The sequence below is a fragment of the Lethenteron reissneri genome, chromosome 9 (assembly GCF_015708825.2).
Source record: "Lethenteron reissneri isolate LAM-NWPU_2019-01 chromosome 9, ASM1570882v1, whole genome shotgun sequence".
In the NCBI taxonomy this organism is placed as follows: domain Eukaryota; kingdom Metazoa; phylum Chordata; class Hyperoartia; order Petromyzontiformes; family Petromyzontidae; genus Lethenteron; species Lethenteron reissneri.
Window position 1 is genome coordinate 13,730,095 of NC_083787.1, and position 22,095 is coordinate 13,752,189.

The following is a 22,095-nucleotide window of genomic DNA, read 5'->3' on the forward strand; positions in this document are numbered from 1 at the left end:
AATTGAATGGCTAAGTAAATGCAATATTATTTGTTATCAGCAGCAGGTAGTGCAGCAAAATCCGTTGTTGGACTCGTACCATGCCTTGACCAACCCACAGTGGAGTATAGTCAAACAATCGCCATGACCCATGCGGCTCGTGGAGGACCTCATCCAGCGATGGGTTGACCAAATGGTTTTACATGTCCAGTCATTGCTGACCACACTGACACTGTTAATTGGGTGCGATGCAAAAGTCAAAGAGATTTCTTGCTCCTAGGTATCGAGGCATTGGTGCTCGTCCATTTCCAGCCCTGAGCCAGCGGTGGAAATTCCAGATTCCTGTGGTAATGGCGAGTCTATCCGTGGAACAACCCCTGTTGAATTTCCCACGTAGTGGTACTCATTTTATTGACCCCCGGAGGAATGATGGGCGGCGTCACCTGGCTATGCTTGTGAACCACATTTAATCTAGATTGTAACTTGTGATCGCAGCAGTGCCGGCAGGGTTTCTCTCGACATGACGCTACCCTTCTGGGCCACCAGCCCGGTTCTACACTGAAGAGCCGACGGGCCCCACAGCAACCCATCTGTGCGTTGGCACTGCCGATGATTGTCCTTTGCTGTACTCAGGTGTCACGGGCAACGACAAAGATCGACAATGTAGTGCGCTCGACTGAAGACGCTCAACTGCAACAAACTGCGCGGCGCTTTAGAGTCCGCTGGGACCGTAAGGGTGCCATGAATCATCCGCCTGAGAATGTGCAAAAATTATGGCCATAACAACGATTTAATATTATTTCATTACGCACTTTGTTGCAACTATTTTTGGACATGAGAGGCACAGTTGTGTAATTGTTTAATTACTGTAAGGACATCATGGGTTCGCAGCCCTGGCAATGGCTCTCACAGCGAGTGGAGGGCAATTCTCTCTGCCCCCTTGATTAATAGTGCTCTCTTCGTTCGAGATGGCAACGGTGCTGTTCCAAGCAACTTCCCGCACGAGCCGTGCGACGAGAGTAAATGTTACCGGATTTATTCATCACTGCTGGTATTGCCAGAGGTAATGGCCTCGCTGGGTTAGTTAACACTTCGTAATTGGTTGTGATGGCAGCGGTTGTCATAATAACTCGTAACCCCTCGTTCCCTCCCGTGACCTCCTGCTGTCGAGCCTCCGCTACTCCACGTAGCCTTGAGGCATGCGCAGTGGTGAAGGTCGGGCGCGAGCGGTGGGTAGCCTCACCGCCTCTTATTTTTGAATAGCGGCTGTTGCAGCAGTTCTCCTGATGACAATAATAATGTCATCAGGGGAACTGATGATGACAATAATGATGATGGCTATGATGATAATAATGTTTGATAATGAGGACAATGCCGATGGTGATGATCAGGATGAAAATTACTATGATGTTGGCATTGATGATGATGGATTTTATAATGCTGTATTTAATGATCATGATGATGGTGTTGGTATCCAGCCCCCGGGTTTACCGAGGCATAGATGGCGCTGGTGCAGGAGCTAGCGGAGAGCCACAATGCACGCCAGTCACCGAAGGCCGAGTGGTGTCAGCTGCAGGAGCGCCTGCACGATGCAGTGGCGCAGCTCGCCCTGCTGCGCAAGAACCATCCTCCGCAACCTCGACGCCGACGTTCGGCTGGCCAACCTCGTGGCAAGTCTCTCCAGCCGTCGCGACCCACGCGGGTCACCCCGGCCATCGCGACCTTGCCACATCCCCTCCTCCCACTACGACCTCACCAGACCCCTCGACCATTATGACTCTCCCACACCATTACTATCCTTACAAGCCTCTCTGACCGTCGCGACCTTTACAAGTGTCCCTGACCATCGCGACCCTGACAAGTTACCCCATCCATTGTAAGTCTGCCCAACGCTTGTAGCTGCTCCCATCCCTTACGCGGTCTCGCCGTCACCTCCATGACCCCTAACACGACTCTCATAACCTCTAAAACTGCTCGGCGCTCCGCGCGTGACCGCATTGATGCTTTTTTTGGAGCTTTGGTGTCAGTCTCGCCAAGCCTCTCTCGAAACAACGGGGAGTGACCGGCTTGGCGTAGCGTCCCAATACGGCCGATCCTCGACACGAAGGGCAACCCTTTAGTCTCAAGTACTGTTCGGTTTTTACACATTTTTTTAAAATTATGATGTTTTTACTACACCAACATGTGAGCCTGGCATACTTCACCGAGAGGTTCCAACAATAAGATCGAGAGAAAAAAATCCACGGACATCCATTCCGACGTGCAATGGAACCACATGAAAGGGGGCGGAACGAAGGGGAATAGGGCCCTGATGCCCCAACCAGGCGAGGACTTCGTGTAATCCCATTTAGTTTATGCTCGTTTGATGGTGAATTTTTTTATACCGCGTTTTTGTTGACCATTGAGTTTGGTCTGCGATCACTTCCTGACTGAGTGATCATCGCGAAGGCCCACCCCATCCCCCCCCGCTGTGTTCTGGCGACGCGAGACGAACTGCACGGGAGGCTTAGTTGCCTAGATAATGTAAGACGGCGATGGGAATGGCACAGGGCTATGTCTTCATTGGGAACACAATGTGCTTCATTTTTGCAGGTCGGGACTGTCAACTTGTAGCAGAGGCCCTGCCCAATGGGTTTTTCAAAGGGGTTAGTGGAGACATTTGACTGAAGAGCCACAGTGTTACATTCGTATAAAATTCAAACAGCGCGTATCACAGATGGCCTACGCAGCGCGTATATCACGGTGTGTATACATGTAGACGACTAACTTGCCCCCTCTAGAAACGATGATGGCTGTGTTGGAAGTATAGTTACTTTATATTATCCTTAGATTAATTACAATTAGAACAGACCTATCCGGCTGTGACACCAACCCTAGCGCAGTGTACCGCAGGAGTCAGCGGATGCGCACGCCCTTTGTCTCCAGCAGCAGAGCATCTTTGTCTCTGTAGGGCGCTCCGAAGGCGCCGATTCAGATCCATGAAGACAAACCGTGAATTGTACGCGGGTGTGAATGTAGCCTTTAATATTGACGGGATTGCCAGGTGTTGTAGGCGTGGGGCTCCAAAGGTGGCCAGGAGATGGTGATGTTGAGCGGTACCCCCTGGTACATGCTGGGTTTTTTTCTGGGCTCTCCAAATTTCCTCCCACACGAAGCTAAGCCCTCATTAATAGTCTTGGGAAAACGTCTTAATTATAGGTCCCTCCTGAAGGACAGTATTGAGACTCAATAGGGTTGTTTTCTGGGCAAATAATTAGTGGTGTGAATGAGATATTCAAAAATACACACGGAATAGCATTGCTTTATTTGTTAATGTATTAACACCTAACAAATGTATATTAAATAGGCAGCCAGCACACAGGGTGATGTTTGGATATCATCACAATGGGTGGAGTGGTGACCCAGGGGATCGCCCACTGCCATATGAACCCGACAGCCTGAGTTTGATCACTCTCTGTCGCCAGTGACGAGTGATGTCTGAGCCGGACCTCATGAAGGGGCCCCCCCGCCCATTCATGAAACCTGCACGGACTGGTGAAGTATAACCCACACGCCGTGGGGAGGCTGTCAGAAATAGATTAACAAAGGGCTGTAAATTATTATCCTGATCATATGCAATGATAAATATGTATCGTGAGGAAAAGCATTAAAGCTGCAACTGTGTGTGTGTGTTTATATATGCCTGTGTATTGATATAGGTGTACTGTATATTTAAATGTGACCTTTTTACATATCTTTATATGCGGAACTCACGTTTGGGGTATATGCAGACACGCGTGTCTGCTTTCAGTGCACTAATCTGCACATGTGCGCACGTGCTCACGGACGGACGCACGCACGCATGCACATGCGCGCAACACAGAGAGGACCCCTTAGATGCTTCGTGTTCATCTTTGGCACTGTTGCTTTATTGCGGGGGGCAGAGGTGAAGGCGCGCGATACGACGATACGAGAGGATGAATGCGGCGGAGGAGCTCTCTCTCGGAGGCACTGTGGGGGCATTTTGCTTCGAAAAACAAAACAAAAATTGCGTGTACAAGTGCCGGTCTCGCGAGCGTGAGCGAATGGCGGCGCTTGGTCTCGTACAGCAACGACGGCGGGAGACTAATAGAGGCGCGCGCGCGTGTGCCATACACGGACGGATTGCATCTGTATTTTTCATTAACAAAGAGGCTCGTCTATAAAGTGGGGAAATTGGGTCATGGGATATATTATTTATTTCATGCAAACAAGCCCCTCGCGTTTTTTTCTCTCTTTCTCCGGCCGTTCAAGGGTCACCGAGCAAATGCATCTCAAAAGCACAATGTGACTGTCTCTCATAATTAGCTGCTACATGCTTAAGAGCATATCATTCTTTTTTACGTCAGAAGTCATGATTTATATAAATGAAACGTAAAGCTTTTTAGAATAAGTTTGATGTTGGCGCTCTGTGCTTTAATGGATATTTGTCTCTGGGGAGGGGACATTTGTTTCTGCGGCGAGCTGCCTGGCGGTGTACGTTTCGGCGTGTGTGTGTGCGCGCGACCGTGTGTGATCGTGTGTGTGCGAGACTGTGTGTGTGCAACCGTCTGTGTGCGCGACCGTGTGTGTGTGTGCGCAAAACCGTGTGTGTGCGCGACCGTGTGTGTGATTGTGTGTGTGCGAGACTGTGTGTGCAACCGTCTGTGTGCGTGACCGTGTGTGCGCAACCGTGTGTGTGTGTGCGCAAAACCGTGTGTGTGCGCGACCGTGTGTGTGATTGTGCGTGTGCGACCATGTTTGTGCGTGTGTCTGTGGGCATGCGGAGCGGTAGTGTAGTGGTTAGCGCATTGCGTTCTGAACCCAATTCCTGGTCATGGCCAGCACCAATGACGTTTATCCGAACCAGTGCTGGGCCTCCCTTAGTTCGACTTAGCCATAAATAAGTACCTGGTACGATGTGTTGAACATCGTCAACCAGGAAGACAAAGGTAGCCCCTTGTGTGCAGTGCCTTCTTCATAGCTGTTTACTAACAGCACGGGCCCCAACATTCTGTTATGGCATTATGGGGAATCTTTGTTTCTATGTGTCTCTGTGTATGTGCCTGTGCGTGTGAAGATTAGGTCGACTCATCCTCAAATGAGTGCCTGGTGTGGTGTGTAAACATTGCCACTGGGGAGACAAAGGCGGCCAGGTGTTGTGCTGGCCTTCATAGGTGCTCACTAACAGCACTTGGCACAACAGTCTGTTTAGGCTATACAGGGCTCTTTGTCCTTGTGTTTGGTGGAATAGTGTAGCGGTTAGCGTGCTGCACTACGAACCCGGCAACCCGAGTTCGATTCGTGCTCACGGCCAGCACCAGTGACGATTATCTGCAACTGTTCTGAGCCTCCCCTAGGTCGACACGGCCTGAAACAACATCGCCACTTAAGAGACAAAGGTGGGCGCGTGTGGTGCTGACCACCCACCCCTTTGCGTGCCGTGCCAGCCTTCATCGTAGGTGCTCGCTAACAGCACTTGCCCCAACAGTCTGTTGAAGGGTATATGGGGGATCTTTGTCTTGTGTGTGTGTGTCCACCGGAGCATGCCCGCACACCCCCCTCTCCCCCGCGGGCTGTGCTGTCTGCCGACAGCCACCATGAGTGTATGCACGACGACGCATACATTATCTCCCATTATTTACGTTGGCCCTTGCGCAGATTGACAAGGAAAGAGGGCTCTGGGAGGGTGCTCGGACAAGAACGGTGCTGTGGGGGTGGCGTTTTAAATGGGATGGTGTTAGGGCACGAGGAAGAGAGCCACACGCGTACACACATACGGCAGCACATACAATATAGACGAAGCCCATGCCTCTATAGCTTCTAATAGACTGTTGGGGCAAGTGCTGTTCACGAGGAAATTATGAAGGCTGGCACAACGCACGTGGGGGTGGGCAGCCCCTACCACTCCTGACCGCCTTTGTCTCCCCAGTGCTAATGTTTATATACTGTAACAGTTATTAATTTAAAGCTGAGTCGATCTCGGGGAAGTCGAGGACTGGTTCAGTTAATTGTCGTACACGTTAGCCGTGAGCGGGAATCGAACTCGGGTCGCCGGGTTCGTCGCACAGTGTACTAATCACCGTGCCAGCGCTCCCCAAACTGAAAAACAAAATGCACGGTCGCAAGGGCGCACTCTCACACGAAACCATGCAAACACAAAATACAAATCCCGTGCAAATCACCTGATGTACTACGATTGCGGTAAAATGGCGTGCGGGCGTGTACACGACACTAAACGCGTATGAAGAACCGTGGTGTCGTAAACCGCAGAGAACCATTATCACGTAGACACACGCGTTAACACGTACACACACAAAACTCATAAATTCATAAATGCACGATTCGGGGGGGGGGAAGCCCACTGCGATCCCAAATCATATCAAATGTGCGCCCTTATTTATTTATTTATTCATTTGGATGCACTGATAGATGCAGCACCTCTGCTGACAGTTCATACGGCACCGGTGGGGGGGAGTGGGGGAGACAAACCCCCCCCTCCACTCCCCCCCATCTGAAATAACTGCGCATGCTGCGAGGAGTAAACGTTACCTTGAGAAATTGCCACTGCGATTTTCTTGTCATGGTCATCAAGCAAACACCCATAGAGGGGTGCCCAGGGTGGCTCGCTTGCCTGACACCACTCTGACATCTGATTAGTAATGACTTCATAATTTCACCCGGCCCCCTAAATGGGGCCTTTCAGCAGAAATTCTAATCGTGTTTTTTCGTGTCCTTGTTCCGCAGCGCCGCTCTTGTCCTCACGAACAATTTTTGAGATGCAGAAAAAACCCCAAAATACCCGGCTGAACACGAAACGTTGAAACTAGCGGTTGCAAACGCGTGCCAACGTTGCGTGTCAGGCGATCGCGCATCGGCCCTTGGTATTAAATGGGGGGGTGGGGGGGGGCTCCTCGGCATCGGTTGCGATGACCTGGAGACGAGGAGAGTCTGCGGCGCGTGGGATTGCCGGGTCCCGGCGAACCGGGCGTCCTGGTCGGCCGTTGTGTAAATGAGCTGCGAGCTACACGAGATTGCGGTTCGCGGGAGCGTGCCGGATTAGCTGCTTCTTTAATTTAGCCAATTTGCGCACAGAGCGGCTCGCTCGGAGAACTGTACAAATTGTACCCTTCTGATTTCTAATAAAAAAGACCGTGCAGGGGGGCGGGGAATGGATTCAGAGGGGGGGGGGGGTGGTGGGATGGTGGGCAGTGGGGGGGACTGAAAAGCAAACGGGAAGATGAGAGGAAAAATAAATTTGTGCTGGCTCTCATGCACGCGTGCACACGTGTTGGCGTGCACACGCCGATTTGGGCCCTGGTGCTGGATTGATGGGCCTAATTACGGGGTGAAATCATGCGTGTGAAGCCCGAGATGGGATGAAGTGCCGGTTCTAGCGGGTCCACTCGGCGCCCCTCCACAGCTCATCCATCTTTGAAACGCCTTCATTTGCTTGATTTTTTTTACTTTCTGAAACCTTCCTTCTCATTTTCTTTTATAGCTGGAAGATACCAAGTGCTGCTCGGAGGGGGTGCGCGCTGACGGCAGACGTGGGCGCAGCCCTGGCCCGAGGTAATAACCCCACCTTGGGGGGGGGGGGTGGAGGGAGGAACAGATGGCTCGATTGCCGCGTGCACGTTGCTTATCCATAAAACAATCACTCATTATGACCGCATCTCCTCAAGAGCAACTCGTGTGGCAACTCCGCCTTATTAGCCGTGAACCGAACGCGAGTGCACGGGCCCCGTGCAGCCTCGCGGTGCATAGAAATGGCAGCCGGGTTTCGCTCGTGACAAACGCCAGTACGGCTGGGCTCTGGATGCGGCTGGTGCGTGTCCTGTCACAGCTGGTTGGCGTTTTTTAATGGCGCTCTAAGAGACCACGTGCGCGAAGCCGGTGACGCGCAGCCATTGGCGCACCTGAGATATATCAGAGCTGAGATATCAGAACTCGAATAATAGAGCTGAGATATCAGAACTGAATTCTCAACCCTGACATACCACGGTTGGCTACGTATGATGCGAAAGAAGTTCAGCGTACATACACGAACATATTATACCTGACGTATCAAAGCTGACATATCAGAGCTGAGATATCTGAGCTGAGATATCACAACGGCGATATGGCCTGGCTGAGTTTCTCAGTGTATACAATTTCAGGCGTTGTCACACATCATGTTTTATATATGCGTTTGCATTATAAAAGAAATATGTTTTTGCCGACATAATTTTGGCTGACAGGCCATTACACATTTCTACACGTGCACGATTCTGATTCCCCTTCCCTTGAATAATTGATTGTTTTAATTTGTTTGGTTATTTTACTCTGGTAAATCTTGGTTGGAAAATTAAATACTCGTTTGAATGTGGCCGGCCGGCAGAATATGCACAATCTGCAAAGCACAAAGCGACAGTCGTGCGATACGACAATGTAACATTCCGGTCCATAACGTCAAACCAGCGCGTGGAAGCCTAGCAGGTCAGTAAGCTCCACAGCTTAGCGTAGTCCTTTGTGAACCCCAAATGAGTGTGCGTGTTATACACGTGGGTGAAGAATTACAAAATTCTACGTGGGTGTGGCACGAAGACACCCGGGCATCGGAAAGACGATTGTTTTTCTGTTGCTTGTTTGGGAACTCCGAAATCATAGCGCTTGGGAAACATTCGCATCCCTCAAATGTGGCGTGTTTTGCGCTTAACTTGTTTAGAGAGATTTACTCGTGTGCGGCGTAATAAAACGTAACTTTTAGAGTGAATCGGGGTCAATAGTGCGGCAACATTTATTCACTGCTGCTTCTCAAGCAAGAATCTTGAAAGAAATATTACCAGCCCAGAAATGGATAGTTTTCCTGTGATTTATTGTTGAGTTACTCTATTTATCTCCCTTTTCCTGCTGCACCGGAGCCATTAGTTGCTGAGTAATTTGTCCTGGATGGTGACACGGGAAAGTAGAAAAAAGTAAAACTTTTGGTGATTGTTGAATGTGGCGATTCCGCGCCGCGCTCGCGTCACAGTGCCGGTGGAGGGGAGGGAGGGCGGCGTTTTATGGAGGTGCGCGCCCGCGTCCCTCCTGCAGGGATCCCCCCCACGCGGCTCCATCTTTACTCCCAGCTTGCAGTTTTTCGTGAGCTCGGCTGTTGCTCGTGTCATCGCCCAAAAAATTTTTCAAACACAGTTCATACGAATAAGAATAACAATTATTGAGGACAGCCTCAAAAAGCCCAAAATGCAAAGCGGCCAGCAACAAGCAGCATTATTGAAGGTGTAATAGATAAGAATTGATTGTTTATTTTTTTATTGAAGACGGCTGTAAGAACTTCCAAAGCCGAACGTTGTAAGAAATGTGACCAGCAGTGTGGTCAGCGAGTGGGTGGGTGGAAGAGCGAGCGAGAGTGTTGTTGTGACCTGCAGTCTGCTGGAGGTTGAACGCAGCGTAGTGGGTGACACGAACGCTCAATCTGGTAGACCGAGTCTTCAACGTGGGGGTTGGAGGAATGGATGAGTAAAACGGATACTTTCTCAGCTCCTTTAGCTCGCGGACGAGTCCGTGCGCAGGAAGGACGGTTATTTGGACGGTTTCGATAAGGAGCCGTTGTTGGTGATGTGTCTCCTTGGCACATTAGTTCGTGCCGGGCGTCGGTGAGCATGGCCCGGGGGGGGGGGGGGGGGGGTGGTGGTGGTCAGGGGCGGCGTGCATGGAGTTCTGGGTGAGCTCCCTGTGGGCACTGCGGTCGGCTGTTGCGCTTATGGCATCGGCGCGTTTGCCTCAAAGATCCGTGGTTAGTGAAGTGAGATTAACAGCAACGGCGAATTGGGTGTTTTATGGAGGGATTATAGGCATCCAGTTAAAGCCATTTCACCTGAAAGGGCAGTGTCACGATTTCCGATGTACAATTCAGACACCTCAGAGCTGTACACATTTGTTCATGTAATCACAATGTGGAATTTTTTTCTTGCAAAATGATACATCTGCTAACTTGGAGGATGACTGTTAATAAAAATACGTGGGCCTAGACACGGTACAGCATTGATGCATGATAGCTGTGATTCAAATATAAATAATACGGAGACCTCCACAGCCGATGAAAGATTTATCAAACACAAATCACCTGAGAGAGCTGCAGGTAAGAGAGGCTGATTTCAAAGTAGGGTTCAAAACTTCCACAAACAAGAAGATTTCAGCATCGCCAAACACTGGGAGAGGCCTCAAGGCTACAGCGAACTGAAGCCTCAACACGTCGCGCTGTGACGCCACGATCACACGGCAAAATCGCACGACACGATCGCATGGCAAGGAAGCCACGACCGCTTCCCAGCAACCCCGTGGCGACTTGTCTTCTCTTATGGTATATTGGCGACGCTGAAATCTTTCCGCGTATTTGTGGAAGTTGTGAACCTTACTTTGAAGCCAACCTCTCACCTGGAGGTCTGAGTCGATTTGTGTTTAATGGAAATAATAATCCATCCATCATTCTGGATAAGGGAGAAAGGCTCGTAAAACACCGCCGTGTGGGACGTACACTGAGACAGACTGGCAGTTTCGTTCACGATGGGATGGTGCGTTATGTTTCGTGTGCATGCTTCACACTAGCGACTTAGTGCATAAACAACCGTATGTTCTAAAACTGGTGATAATTGCCTTCGTAATGTCACCCATGCACATTGTTCAAAGTAATTCGAAATTTTGACTGAGGCGGCCTAATTTGTGGAGATGCCCCGTGGGGCAGCACACATTTAAGGCAGTCACTTTGACAACCCTCGCTCTACACAATTACGCACAATCGTGTGACGGGACCCATTTGTACGTGCGACCAGACTGTTAAGAAATCGCGTCGTGCGTGCATGGCGTTAATGTTCGTGTCTTGGACGCTTTTCGCGGCTAAAGGTACAATGGTAAAAAAAAAGTACAAAATGTGTAACTGGTGTCGGCCAAACATCCCAGTGCTGGAAAATCACCTACAAAAAACTGGGCAGGATCCTCCTGACAACGAGTCTTGGGTAATAATAATAGTAATATATGACAGCCAGCTCTTCATAGCAAACGTCGTGGCTCCGTGAAGAGCCTTGGCTTCTGTAGTTTGTTCATAAACTACAGGGACACGGTGATCCATTTATAGCTATCCCACTAAAGGAACGATCTGGCCGGTTGGCTCAACGGCAGAGCAAGCGGCTCGCGATCGGTCGGTCGCGAGTTCAACCCCTGGCTGTGAGTTGACTCAGCCCATCGTTCCTCTGGGATGGATTATAATTACTACCACTTTGTGATGAAGTCAAACATTGTGGTCCTACTGTATAGACTACCCCTGTTACAGGAATGTGTAATGTCCATCACTAGCTCATGGTTATACATCGGAAATGAGCACGGTCTCAATGTTAATTTGAGCAGGAAATCACCTTACTCAAATAGTCAGGAGACATTTTTGAGAATTCTACATTTAATTTGAGAGCCTCTGCAGGTGGTCCAACCAATCTCAGTAGACTCATTAAATCATTTAACACTCCCCTGCGTAAGATTGGAAACCATTGCTTTCACAATATTCAATCAGCTCTTCGCAAGAAAATAAGAGGTCTATTAGAAATCAGGAAACCTCTCTAGATGGATCAGCTGTGTGTTGTGTTGACAGCTGCATAGCCGTATGTCCTCACGTGTGGATTACACAGGGACAAGAAGTTTTGAGAATCACAGTTATATTGGATTTTCTGTACACCAACCGCAAGCATCAATCATGCTCGGCCATGATCATTCCACTGCTGGGTGAAGGCCTCTCCAAGCCGCCGTCCCATCTCATGATTTTGCGATGCAACAATTTGTCCAGCACCCAGCGCACGAACTGATTTCATTGCTCCGTCTCCTCAGTCGATGTCCTCTCGGATGCGTTTGGTTCCTTGGCTGCCTCTCCCTTATGAATGTTGCCCAGCGGCTGTCATTCTTCTAACGACGGCGTCCTGCCCCACGTCCACTGACCTTCCTCAATCGTGTGGATGCTCTCGCGACCCTTCGTTTGTTCTCTAATCCACGTGTTCCACTTTCTGTCTCTCCGTGTCATTCCAAGCGTACGTCACCATGATGCTTCAATCATTTTTCAGTTTTTATTTTTATATTTTTCATTTATAACCACGTATCTACGTGCTGTAGCAGGTAGTCGGGACTGATTAATTATTGTCTTCTTTTGGCACTTTCTACATTATCTCTCAATAACAGGCATCAGCGTCTACATTATATAACCAGCAGACTTACGACTCGACAATAATCCGAGCATCAGGTCAAGCAGTTTCCGTCTTCAGCGCTCGTCGGCGTCCAAATTCTCCTAGCTGGAGCTGTGTCAAAAGAGAGGCGAGACACCGCTGCTTGCGTTAATCTCCGGCCAGTATCATTGCCGTGTCTGTGCATGCGGACGCCACGCTCACGCTCGTAGCCCCCGGCACCACCCTCTCGGAGGGCCCAGCACCTCTAGGGTTGCATCTGTTCTGCGCAGTGCGGGCGGCCCTGGGAAAAGCAACGTTGATTGAACACTGTTGTTGCACGTTCACCTTAAATTGTTGTCAAGGCCAGACACAAAGTGCTCTCTTGCCGTATCGAAGTACGTCGCTCGCATGTTGCCTGCGCGCCGCAAGCTGTAAATCTAAATGTCGCATGTTTAAATAGCCGCTTTTAAAAATAATGCGACTGTGAAATATTGCCCGCTGTGTCATTGCGCCTCGGAGAGTCGCTCGCACAGCCGGTCTCTGGGGTCGTGCCCGACTTGCGAGCCGGCGAACCCAAAAGTTTTACCAAAAATTCTCCCCGGCTCAATCTGCCACCACCGGCACCACCTCGCGCCACTGGCAGCTCCTCGTTAACAAAACAAACTCACGGGGCGCGTCAAGTTTTGTGAAGGTTGGTGAATGTCGCGTGAGAAGTGTATAATGTTTTGTGCCGATCGCCGGAGTTTCCAGCGCGGGGGGCGTGGTGTGGCAGGCCGCTCCGCCGCTGGCTGCCGTCACCGCGCGTTTTTTGGAGGTGCCGTGTAAAGCGGGTGGGTGTCAGCTCGTCAGGAGGTTATGGCGCCCTCCAAGCCGACAGGACTGACTTATTAATCTCATCTCGCATCTCGAGCGAGCAAGTGAGCACTATCTCCCGCCCGCCCGCCCCTCCACCGTGACGTATAGCTCCAGCTCTCCTTTATTGCCTTGTATTTTTTATTTTTTGTGTTTTTTTGTGTTGTTTGTCTGTTTGGCACCTGATAAATTGGCTTGAGCAGCTCCATCATGTGAACCGGCTCTCTCAGCAGCGGTAATGCGCGTGGAAAAAAATTGGTTCAGATTTTTTTTTAAATGCATCTCTGAGCACCGTACATCACGGTCCGTGTGGCCTTGAAAGCCACGTGGAATATTTTGAGCAGCTGTTTCCTCTTTTGTTTAAGGGAATTTTTGAGTGCTCCAGGAAACGTGGTTGCTGTGAGCGTAACCGATAAGTATTGCGCGGGATCGTCATGTGCTCATTTCCTGAGCCGCTGACCGACAGCCTTACCGCTGTCCCACGTCTTCCTTGGTGAGCTCCCTCCACCGAGTTTGGAGGAGAAGCACTCGGCGGATGAGGCACACGGAACGCACAAGCGAGGCGCTATGCGGGTGGGCGAGTGCCGGCGTTGCACATTTACGCACGTGCGTCGCCTCGGTTCGGCACGGTTTGTGCATCCAGAGTCGCTGAACTGCATGCTGGGGCCACAACGCCGGGTGGAGAGAGCCACCCTCTGGTTGCGATGCCGTGTGTATCACAGGGCGGTCACACTGTCCCACGCTCTACCACTCGCCTGTTCCGCAGAACGACTCCCTCGTCCTCCTGAGCGCCGCTTAATGATTAATTATGTTCTGTTGTCTGTGCAGAATCACAGCGCGTTTTGACCTTCGCGTCGGCTGAGCTTTTCCTTGTTAAGTTTGCTCCCAAAAGCAAGCCGGAGCAGTGCTAATGGCCCTGCTTTTAGAGCCGTAAAGCCTGCATCCCATTGTTAGTCAATGACACTGTTACGCGCGGATGGTTCCAGCTGTTTTACTTGGCCATGCCTTGGTGCTCTCGAGGGTGCGGGACGTTGGAGCGGTGCATGCGGGGGCGGCCGCGATGTCGTAGCGGGAGAGGGTGGGGGAGTTTGTGGCAGGTTTTGGGGTTTATAATCTCGGTCAGAGGTTAATGAAGAGTTTTAGCCTTTAGGATCTGAGCAGAATTGATTGGTTTAATTAACTGGTGCACATTGTGCTTGGCGGGTGTGTGGGGACTGTGGGAGGGCGGTCGGGCGGGCGAGGGGGCGTCGTTTGCGGCCGGAGCAGAGCCCCTCACGCCGGGATAGTGCCCGGGTCGTTCATCATCTGAGTTTCTGGCCTCGGGTTCTCGTCATTTTGATTTATAGAGGTGGGCGGCATGGCCAGCCAAGCATGGCTCCACCATGATAGTTTTTGCGCCGGTTTCAATTAAACTGCCATAAAGCACGGCGATGGCTGGGGTAACGGCGATTCCCTGTAATGAGCATTTGATATCCGCGCTTCTTTGAACATTTTCACAATTTGTTTCAAACTGCAACACCCAACGCCTCCCCCCCCAACTCCCCGCCTCTAGCCCCCTGCTGCCCCCGCACGGCAATGCGTGCCGCCCGCCGTGAGGGGGTGTGATGGCCGGCGTGCGGACCTCACCTCGTCAATAACGCGTAGTAACGGCCTCGCCACCCGGGACCATTCTCATTGCTAAAAAAAACACGATTTCCGTTTACGTACGATCCCGTTCCGTTTGTTTCGCTCTGCCAGTGTGTCTGTCTTGCCATTCAGCCTGATGAGGAATGTGGGATTTCCAGCACTGGCGCTGGGCCACCAGTGGTGGAGATAAGCGCTACAACGCAGAGCCTCCTCAACGCAGGGAGACGCTGTCGCATGACTGCGGCTGCACTTGTGCAATTCGGGGAGAGCGAACCGCCTGGACCAGAGCGGCGATTTCTCGTGGTGTGTCATTCTGGGCACATGTTTATGTACTGGGCCGCGAGCCGCGTCTTTCCTGGGCCACTCCCGGCTATGGACTCTGGCCCCGCGGTAGTGGCCGGACTGCACGGTGTTTGCAAATGAGCTTCACGCAGAACGGCACTTTTGGAAGAAGCACGTTAACTCGCGTAGCCAAGCGGGGCCACAGCGGACCTCGTTGTCTCAGGGCAGGAGCGGCGCCACCAACCCTGACAATGTTGCGTCTGAGGATCCCTTAGCTCGCCTGGCGCTCTTCTCGGAAAGAGGCCCCTGGGATTACTGACACCGGGAAATGTGAAAAGTGGCCGGCGATTTTTGTTTTGTTACCAGAAATAGAAAGACCCTGTGAAAGTAATGAATAATAATAATAATGTTTTATGTCATACCGCATCATTGTTGCAAATTGCAGATGTGGAATTTGTAACGTGCACAGTTTTGCACGGAGGGTGTGGGAAACCAGAGACAAGCAGAAAGGCGCTCTGTGGTCCTGTATCAGGACTTTTGGCCAACTCCATGTGCGTTTATAAATTGTGTTTGCCGGCCGCTTCATGTGCACACACACGTGGCTGCGCTACAGTGCACGCACACGCCCGTGATCACACACAGCCACACCTCGCCAACGTGCACTGTCCGACTGTGCGTGCAAACTATTGCGTACGCGCGCGCATAGCCACACGCTCGCGTCCACATTCCGGTGTACACGCATGACATACTGTCCGTGCTTGCGCTGCAGGAATATTTGATGCAGCAGCGAAAAGAACGAAGTGAACATCTGTTAAAGGCCGGTGCCGGAGCCGCTCCCCTCTGCCGGTGCAGCCTTTAAACATTTAAAGCGAGAGCAGGGCGGCTCTGATTTATTGCGCAATAAAATCCGCAGAAATTCCGTGAGTTACAGCTCCTTTGGTGCCTTCCCTTGCACAGCTGATCTCGCCTTGGCTGAACTCCTGAATTGTGCCTTCCACTTTTGCAAGTGTCCATTTCTGTATTTTTTATGCTGGGGCTTTCATGATCTCGGAGCGTTGCATTTCAACATCGGATTCGTAGGTGCGGTTCTGGCCAGATAAATTGCATTTTCATGAGAGCAGTGTTGGCAGGATCATTAACCTGGAGGAGTAGCTCATTTCTTAATACCCTCATTTATCATAATCTTCATTGGTCTTGTACAATCTACTGCTGGATGAATGCCTTCCCAAGCCACCACATCCCAAGATCATACAACTGCACACAAACTGATTAATACCGGCAAATAATATGCAGAAATCTAGCACACTCTGTTTTGTATCCGTGTGCATGTATCTATAGTATAATCTGCAAACGATCATTTTATTACACGCTTTCATTTAACTCCCTCTGTCTGTTGTTGTCGTTGTTGTCGTTGTATCCTCAAATCTTGTAACTCAATTTTAACCCTCTTCCCAATGTAGTATCAACTGAAAACTTGGTATACTTATGTCATACTGATGACAATACTATATTCTATCATAAAAAAATATATAGAGATTTTTCAACATTTTATTTATATGTTTTGTTTTGGCTTGGGTCTAATGATCCACGGTCAACTGACGTTGGCTGTAATTAGCCACAGTCCCTTACGTTATGGCAAGCTTCAGGCCACTTCCTGGAGTCGTGGAGTTCTTCCATTACGAGTACATTTCATAAAAGCGTGTTTTATAATATTACTCCCTGATATTTGTTGCCGAGACTGTTTGGATCTTGTCAATCTGTAGGAAAGTAGTTTTCCTGCCGAGTAGTTAGCTCTAGGAGGTAAATGAATCGCGCTGGGTTTAATTTCTGTCAAGTTATCAATACTGGCTGCGGGCTGCTACAGAGCAGTGCAATATCTGCCGCGCCCGCCCGGGTGTTTGCGCGTGCGTGTGGCCGCCCGTGTGTTTGCGCGTGCGTGTGGCCGCCCGCGCGCGTCGGACCCCCGAAGATCCGAGGATTGCACCTGCTTTAGGGCTGCCACTGCCGGTTTTGGGGGGGTGACATCATTATGGATTAGCTCTATTTGCCACACACAGCAAGCTCCGGCCGGCGTATCTGCTTCCTCCATCTAAATGAGTTCTGGATTAGCCCGGGATGTATGACAGTGCTGGGGGCGCACGCGCCGTCGCGCACGGCGGCCTCCGCGAGTGTGCATGCGCCACCCCCCGCGCCGCCCCGGCTCAGATGAGCGGTCGCGGGTGGCTCGCGCCCACGAGGGCTCGCCCTGGGCGCTCATTAAACAGCGACACCCCCAGCGCAGTTGAGGGGGTAAACAAACGGCGCGTGTGCCGCACCGCAAGGGGAGACTGCGCGAACAGGGAGGCGAAGCGCCGTGCTCCGCGCCGTGCTCCGCGCCGCGCTCCGCGCCGCAACGACATGCTGCCCTTGCCAGCGGTCGGCAAGGGCGTGAGCCTTCTCCCCAGCTTTTCGGAAAAGTTTTGCAATAAAGACTTGACGAGTCTTCGGTGCGGGAGTGCCGGCGCTCGCCACGCGCCCCACGCCGCCGCCCGTGCGCCGTTTCATCTCGCGGCTTCGCGCAGCCCCAGTTGGCACAGTGTGGCTCCCCTGCGGCCTCCTGAAGCGGGAGCGAATTTCTGGGAAGATGAAATGGAACACTGGTCAAGTTCTCACAAAGCTCGATTTCCTTTTAATTTAGTTTGATTTCAGTTTGTATCTAAACGCCTTGTGCTTTCACCAATAAAAACAATTGAGATGGAAAAACATTTCCTACAAAGCTGTGTCCCTTCACGGACTCAAATTACGGTTGGACCGGCGAAAATTTTTCTAAATAGATTTACAAGAGCGTTTGAGCCACCGCTGTGACGAAAGCCTGCTGTGTTCAAGGCGGCAATGGTGTGAGGAGCGATTTTCCCGTGCGCGGTGCTCATCACGAGCTATTAGACAATTTATTATTCTCCATATGCATGCCCTCGCTGGCCTCCCGGGAGCCCCGGCCAGATAAACGCACGCAGCCCTCGCGATCGTTCTCTCCATATCCACGCATCCGCGTGTCCGCGCGCACCATCCCATCAGCCTGCGCAGACCCGAGCGCTGGCGACTTGGACGTTTTGAGTTTATTTTAAGCCCTATTGGTTTTTCTATTTGGGGCTATCGGCTTTGTGTTTAGGGGTATCGGTTTCCTATTTAGGGTTAACCCGCGTGCCGCTCTCCGTCTATTGATCACAGCGTTTAATCGTTGAATGTAGAGTAGCGGCCACGCGAGCCGGCCACCGGGAGAGAGCGCCAGGGCTGGCGCGCTGCGCACCTCGCACCCGTGTCTCGAACTCGCTCTCATCTGCATGTGACTCAGACAGCAGCGCGATACGCCGCGAGACATCGCGGATAAAAATAGAGGCGCGCGGCTTGTCGGAGGACGCTTTAATTGGCGCCTTTAAAGTGCGGAGCGCCGCTCTCTGTGTTCCCCACCGCGCCGTTAGTGCCCATGCATGACAACGGTACTGTACGCGTGGGCCGCAGAGTGATAAATGCGCAATAATTGGTTGTCTGCTATGTCTGAGTGAATTATTCTAATCGCCTTCAATCAGTCACACGCGGACCTGAGTTGATGTGAAATATCTTTTGTGGTTTTTAACATTGATCAATGCGTGTGGCGTTAATATTTTAATGCGCCGTTTGATTTGCTTGATTTTAATTCGGTGCCAGAAAATTCCACGTGATTTTAAGAAGGGGGGTAAAGTTACATTTACTTGAATGATGTTAATAAAGAGAGATATTTTATATAATTGTAAGGTATCGTATCTAAAGAAAATGCCAACCCGTGGCGGTGTAACTGCAGAATGTGATGTGGTCATACAAAGGAGAGCGCAGCCCAATCACAGCCCCGGGGGTTACGGTTTCGGGAGCGGAATTATTTTTAACGTTATTAGTGCCACCTGTACAAAGGTAGTGTTTAATGTGACTAGAGAAATCTGGGGGGAGCAGGCTTGGGAAGACATTGATCTCCTCGAATTTTACGTCCTCTGTGCTGCTATCACCACTCTATGTCAACGGAAAAATGGACAGAAACCAACCGCCTTGCTATGGTAAATATCTCCCGTAAATTTTGGAAATCGCCGGTCAAAAACGTTGCATCTAGCCACCCCGACGCATATTTGGTAATTCCCTTGGTGCGGGTCGTGAGAGTTGGCCTTGCCGGGGTTTAGCGGGTACGTGTGTCACAGCTCACGCTGGCCGTAGAACAAAAAAAATCACTTTCTGGGGTTTGGGTCGATGGGAATCGGCAGCTGGGCAAATCGCCCAACACTTGTACCATTGGATTTCTCGGCGGCTGGGCCCCGCGGCCCCATTCATCACGGCGTCCACACTCAACGGCGAGGAGGAGCCGGGGCCAAGGGTGCGATGGATCCCGCGCGCTGCCGGCATCGCTCAGCGCTGTCGATACGGCCCTTCCTTCGTGGCGGAGACGAATGGCCACAGCACTGGCCCTCCTCCCTCCTTCCCAGCCGCCACTCTCTCTTCCACCCTCCCTCCTCCATCGCTTCCTCGCTCCCTCCCCTTCCAACCTTTCGTTTTTATTTACTGGACGTGTAATTGAGAGCTAACTGGATTTGGCTTTAAAGAGCGCTTTTGCCTTGAGGAGGATCCTGGCAGCTTCCCGATGGGGAGATGAATGAGTGAGTGGCAGAGGGATCTGGGGAAGGATACTTGCCGGCACATTCGCGTATCGACCGGCCGAGAGAGATGTCGAGGCTTCGCCGCGCTCCGTGTTTGCGCGCCCTCCACAGAGTCTCGCTCTCCGTTTCATGTGCGCCGGAGCGACGGGGAACGCAGCAAGCCGGCGGTCGTGCGCTCTGCAATAACAGCGTCTGTTTGCATAAATTCTGTTTATGTTTTTTGTGATAAAAGCAACAGAAAAAAAATTTACCACCTGAGAGCATGCGCTTATGCATCACGTGAAAATAAATGGAAATGCACGGAGCGGCGGGGTGCAAGAGCACAAAGACACGGCGGTGATGTCTGGGATAGGACAGAAAGGGGCAGGGGGGGAATGGGGGCCGCGGGGTGGGGATATGAGGGAGGGTAGTGGGGGGGGCAAAATCAAACAGGAGTCAAGTGCACACTGCTCCATCATCTCCCAGCCTGCTGGGCCACGTGGAAAAGTGCCCTGGGCGAAGCTCATTAAACTGATTGAATCTCCGTCCCCGAGATACAATCTTGGTGCTCAGCGCCGGGAAAAATCCGCATTAACATGAGATTGCGGCAGGGCCACAGATTGGGTCTCTCGGCAGTTGCGGCGTGGAGTGATTTTGCCGCGGTTGTTTGCTGAAAGATTTTGGTTGTTTATTTCTCTCTCGTTTGCCCGCTCTCATTTCCTCCCCACCATTGTTGCCGTTTGTGTTCAGGCCCGATCATTATTTTATTTTATTTTTATGTAAAAACATCGGAATGAAACTGTCAATGTTCTTTGTTGACCGCATTATTTCATGCCTTCAAAAAAAGTTATCATGAGCACGTTATATTTGCCCTTTGTGTGGCAGAATTAGATTAAAAGGACCCAGAACCAAACGGACCACGCCGGCAGCCTGCTACCTTTGAAACGATGCGGCAAATGGCATCGTTATTATTTGGTAATGTCCGCTGCGCTGGTTAATTGTGGTGCCGTGGACGTCGGGATGCGGTAGCGACCGGCAGAATCTGTTTGATGGATTGAAGGCCGTGCGATTGTGCATCTTGTTGAAGCCGAACGCTGCGCAGGGCTGCACCAAACGGATTTAAACTTGAGATTTGAGGCCAGGTCTGGCCGCCCCTGCGCGTGCGAGCGCCGCGCTCTGCAGCTGCGCCGCCGCGAGCCATTTTGCGCGCACCGACCAATCACGGTGCCGTTGACGGGGTTTATTAAACCGGGGGTGGGGGGCAGCCAAGGGCGCAACGCTTCATCGAGGGGGTGGGGGGGGGGGCTCCATCATCCTATCCAGGGATTATTAAGCCGGGGGGCAAAAATGAGGCACAATCCCATTTGAAGGGTGGGGGAACCCTTCAACTCCAGCTCCAGTAGTTACCCTGATTGCGTGGCCAATTTATGTGCAGGGCCCGTGAGATGGGAATACATTAGAGAAGGAGGGCACGTGGCTGCGAGCTTCACAGAATGCCCCTGCTCACTGATCCTCAAGGCTAAGCAGCCCATTCATTACACTCCTCCGCTCACCCGTAAATCCCCCACTCTGCAGATGTACCGGTGAATACTCTACGCATTTTCTCTCCCGTTGACCACCCCTTGAATTTGCGAGATGTCCGCATTGAGCGCACGAGGCCAGACTTTTAAAAGCCCTGACGCAAAATTATGTATTTGGCGGTCGGCTCTGCAGCATTGTGCTCTTGCTTTTTGCCTATTTGAGCTCGGATGTGTTTTTTTACGGTCCTCTTTTGGGCGCGTCGCAGGCTGTGAATGTCGCCGTGAATATTTTTTTCGCCCCTCAAAATGCCACCTTGGTACGTGCGTGGCGGAGGTCCCGGCGCTGATGCCGCACATCGTCTTGCACCCGCGGGGCATAGGAGCGTGCGGAGAAGGCGCGGGGAGCCGCGAGTGGCACCGTCCGGAGGAGGCCCCCGCAAGCCACCTACGAGGTTAAACAACAGCAAAAAAATTGTGACGACTACCGTCAGCGTTGCGCGACCATCGCTGCGGCTAATGCTGAGCATGCGAGCTGGAGAGCGGCCGTTGTTTTTTTATTTGGTGCTGTTTTTTTCGTTTTGTTTTGTTTCCTGCGGACCACCCGGAACGCCGCGCGGCCGTCGAGTTAAAATTGAGCGTGCGCCAGTCCACTGCAGCCGCCTGGCGGTGCATGACTCGCTGGTGGCTTTTGCAGGAAAGCGCGCGGGTGTGCGGTTGAAAGGTTAAGGGGCTCGTTGGTGCCCTGCTGAGACCGAGCCACACAGCGCCATCTTCCGTCGGCGCCGTCACAGGAAAAGGCGGGCGCAAGGCAGCGCGACGGTGTGACGTGTGACCTTTTGCGCCTTTATAGAAAAAGCTCTAAATTATTCATGGCGGAGCCGTTTGATCTATGCCTGCTGTTAAACCATGACCCCTATCTTTAATGTACAGCGCCCTAAATATTAAAAAGCCAGCACTTGCTGACCTTTGTTGTTCTATAAATAAGAGGCTTGCTGCAGGCATAAACCGCATTAAAGGCTC

The 22,095-nt window shown here is 51.4% G+C and overlaps 1 protein-coding gene across 17 annotated transcripts in view; it reads left to right on the top strand.

Moving 5' to 3' along the window:
* The window catches only part of LOC133340310 (uncharacterized), an 81,288-nt gene that overhangs the window by 54,805 nt on the left and 4,388 nt on the right, over window positions 1–22,095 (top strand). For 16 of the 17 annotated variants that reach the window (XM_061548430.1, XM_061548434.1, XM_061548428.1 and 13 more), the window contains one exon: window positions 1,458–1,646. The gene's annotated coding sequence lies outside the window, so the exon portion shown is untranslated. Of the gene's footprint in view, window positions 1–1,457; window positions 1,647–7,477; window positions 7,549–22,095 lie in introns of those variants that run through there. The other variant, XM_061548433.1, reaches the window with a different exon arrangement.